Below are 3,747 nucleotides of genomic sequence, written 5' to 3' on the forward strand. Positions count from 1 at the left end.
CATTTCTCCCCTGCACTCCCAGAAGAGCTGCTAGGACTCCTTCCTGCCAGCTACTCACCCCTGGATTCCTCCTCAGCTCCTGGGATCTTTCTGCTCCAAAGGCTCCAGAGGCCTGGGGTGGGGAGGGCGTCACTGCACAGTCTGAAACACAAGGGAGGTTTCTGGAATTGAAGGAAGGGGCAGAAAATGGAGAGGAAAGAAACAGAGAGAAAACGCCTCATCTCTCTCCCCTCCCCCTCCCTCTCCCCCTCCCAGCAAGAAATGTTCTCAAGGATCAGCGTTAGGGGAATTGGTGCCCTGGGCAAAACTTGTACCTTAGCACTTCCCCATTGCCCCTGGACGATCCCCCTCCCCCTTTCCCCCCAGCTCCTGCACTCCCAACCCTTGCACCTCCTTCACCCCTATCTCCTGCCCCCTCCTGTACCCTAACCCCTACACTGTGTCCCCTTTGCCCTTAAGTCCCACACTCCCTTCCTGTGCTACCAGGCACTGCCCTCTGCTGCACCCCTTCACCCCTAACCCCTGCACCTCCTCCTGCACCCACGTGGGGACAGTGACTTGTGTGCATGGAGCAGCTGGCGTTGCTGCCCGCTCCTCCCTGGAAGGCTGCTCCTCCAGGCACTCCTAGGAGCTGCGGGGGTGGGGTGCGGGGGCAAGAAGCATCATCTGAGTTCCCTGCATCCGGGTCACTTTCCTCAGCCAGGCTGCATAAGGGGAGGGCAGAGAGCAGCAGCTTCTGATGCTCCCCTCACAGCACAGCCCAGGTGGGGAAAGTGACCAGGATGCATGGAGCACATAGTGTTGCTCCTCTCTCCCCGCAAACCTCTATGGGGCCATGGAGGAGCACTGGGGCAGGGGAGAGCAGTGAGCACCTTTGCACTGGCACACAGTGCCCTTTGACCCCCTGGAGCCCTGGGCAGCTGCCGGGGGGCCCCACCCCTAAGCCCAGCCAGGCTCCCCAGCACAAACAGCAGAGAACACAGAGAGACTGGCCACACACTGAGCAGCGGTAGCCTGGGCAGCACCTAATGGAGGCTCAGGGGGGCTCAGCCTCCCCAAACCTTGTGTCACCAAGGGCCAGTGGAGCCAAAGACTAGGGGCCCTGGAGAAATTAGGTCCCCCTGGAAAAGTCTGCCCCATGTCAGCCCCAGGGCTGGAGGAGCTCTCACTCCGTGCTACGGCCCGGGGGCTGCAGCAGGGGCACAGAACTTCTCTGGTCTTGGGGCCACAATGGGGCAGGGGTAAAGGAGTGACAGGGTGGGGCTAGTGGGGGAAGGGGTGGAACAGAGGTGACATAGTGGATGGGGCCGTGGGTGGAAGATGTGGCAGGGGGCAGAGCCACAGACAGAAGAGAGGGGGCCTCGTTCCAGTGCTGGGGCCCCTGCACTTGTTCTCCCTTTCCCTGGGCTTTGGCATCACTAGCCCCTGCTTAACGTGTAGGGTTCAGTGGTCCCAAAAATCTGGGGCATGACTCCTAGAGGAACAAAGAGGAAGTTTCATAGGGGCACCTCAGGGGCTGAGCCAGACCCCATGGAGGGAGCACCAGTCAGCCTGACTCTGTCCCAGCTCTTTTCCAACCCCACCCTCATCCACGGCCCGTGACTGCCAGCTCAGCCTCGACCCCCTTGCCCCTGTCTGCACCCCTTTCTTCAGCAAGCAACACCCCACTGCCTGCCCCAGTTTTCAACTATGGCTCCGAGGGTCCACAGCCATGGATAAGAGGGCACAGTGTGAAATGTTTGGGGACCACTGCTTTAGGGTGACGTTCTGAATCACTTCTATGCAGTCCAATAAAAGCTATTCCTCACCTATCAGGACCGACTAAGTATGTTCTGCTGCCCTTCACTCATGCAGAAAGGATAATAACATTTCATACCACTCAGTGCTAGAGTGATTTGTAACAAGCCACCAGCTAAAACTGGTCATTTTGGGGAAGCGGCCCCATGATGCTGCATACCTAGGCAGAGTAGCTGTGTCTATGCAAACATGGTCTGTTCCTGAAGCCTTTCCCACAGCTGGTCAGTAGGAGTGAGGTGGGAGCTCATTCAGCCCCTGCTTCCGCTTAGTATTTAAAAACACCTTAGTGTCCCTGTCTCTGCTGGCCTTAGATTTCTCATCCTGTCCACTGCCTGACATCTCGGATGAGGTGACCGAGTGGTTAAGGCGATGGACTGCTAATCCATTGTGCTCTGCACGCATGGGTTCAAGTCCCATCCTCATCAGATGCATTTAGTCTTCACTCCTCCTTTCTAGACCACCATCTCCCCTTTGGTACAATGACAGATCAAACAATGTTGCTTCCTGCAAACAAAACCCTGCTCAGAAACCCCCTTGCTTTAAATAAAATGTCTAAATCTCAGATTTCTAAAAATAAAATTCTCAAGTCCTGTATGTCTTAGCTTTTATATCAAAAGGTAACAGCCTCATAATCTTCCCCCAAACACCCTGAGACCTCCCCAAATTATTAAAATACCCCAGTTCTCAGCAAGGCCATGACAGTGACTCACAGCTAGAGTGTCTAGGCTAAGCTGTTCTGAAGGAGGCAACTCAAACATTTTCTCCCTGCTTCCCTTGGCAAGGTCTGATTGGGAAAACAAAATTCCTCAAACTGAAAATTTTCAGCTGAAAAACCAGTACTACCTATTTGGGGACCTTGGTTTGAATGTATTATTATTATTATCTTCTGATTTATGAATCAGTTTTGTCAACCAGTTTGTGTTTCCAGCTGTTGATTTGTGGGGGAGAGATGCCAAGTCATGATGTCTCTTCCCCTCTTTCATAGTTTCTTCCAACTTTCTAGAAAGCTCCTTTGCTATGATGTGAGTCAAGCAGTGTCCATTGTTGCTGTATTATCTCGGTGAATTCTGCATCGTACAAGGTTTCTGGGATAGTCCTTGGGAGTGTAGATACCTTCAATGGGCCAGCAGTGAGTCTGGCTCCTCCCTTGTCGCACCTGAAAGGCTGGTGGGGGGCATTTCCCAACCTCATAACATATTTCTGTAATGCACACAGAGCAAACTTCATAACTTCCCAAACCAATGTGAGCACATAGAATGCAAGAAGACATTAAGGTTCAACAGATGAGCAGTTCAAGATTTTTGAAATGATACCTCACCAGGCAGATTTTGTTCAAATGTATCATCACTATATGAGAGTGGTGAATATGGGGCTTGCAGGGTGCTGCTTTGAGCACAGCGTGCCACACCTGGGCTTCCATTGCAATGGGAGCGTACCCATAGAATCCATCTCTCCTGGGATAAAGATGGCAGGATGGCTGGCCTGGGTCATCTGACTTGGGCTCATGGAGCTAAAGCTGAGAGGCTAAAAACAGTGGTGCAGATATTTCTGTTCACACTGAAGCCTGGGTTCAGAAACCCTCACCCCTCGTGGGGTCTCAGAGGTTAGGTTCAAGTCCATATGTCTGCACTGAAATTTTATAGTCTTGCAGTCCAAGTCCCATAACCCTGAGTCAGCTGACCTGGGCTTTGAGACAGGTGACCTGGGTGTTTTAATCATAGTGTAGACATAACACTAGGATAGGTCTAGGAGCCCAGAAGGTTGGGAGGGAGTTTAGCAAGTGCAAATGGTAAAACTGCAGGGAAGTATTACCCTGGAGTCATGGCAGTTCTCCATCGGTCTGTCTGCTTTTGAGGCAGGGATAATAACTGCCAGTGGTGCCCTGTTGAGTGGCTTTTGGGACACCTGCTCTTGGCTGTTGTCAGAAGGACCTTTGGTCTAGCCCAGTGT

At 52.7% G+C, this 3,747-nt stretch overlaps 1 non-coding gene across 1 annotated transcript; it reads left to right on the forward strand.

Moving 5' to 3' along the window:
* The first annotated feature begins 2,140 nt into the window (after window positions 1-2,140).
* On the forward strand, window positions 2,141-2,222 carry TRNAS-GCU (transfer RNA serine (anticodon GCU)). The gene has a single exon. It is a non-coding gene; the product is annotated as a tRNA-Ser (tRNA).
* The last annotated feature ends 1,525 nt before the right edge of the window (window positions 2,223-3,747 follow it).

This window comes from Gopherus flavomarginatus (genome assembly GCF_025201925.1).
Source record: "Gopherus flavomarginatus isolate rGopFla2 chromosome 13 unlocalized genomic scaffold, rGopFla2.mat.asm SUPER_13_unloc_1, whole genome shotgun sequence".
Lineage (NCBI taxonomy): Eukaryota > Metazoa > Chordata > Testudines > Testudinidae > Gopherus > Gopherus flavomarginatus.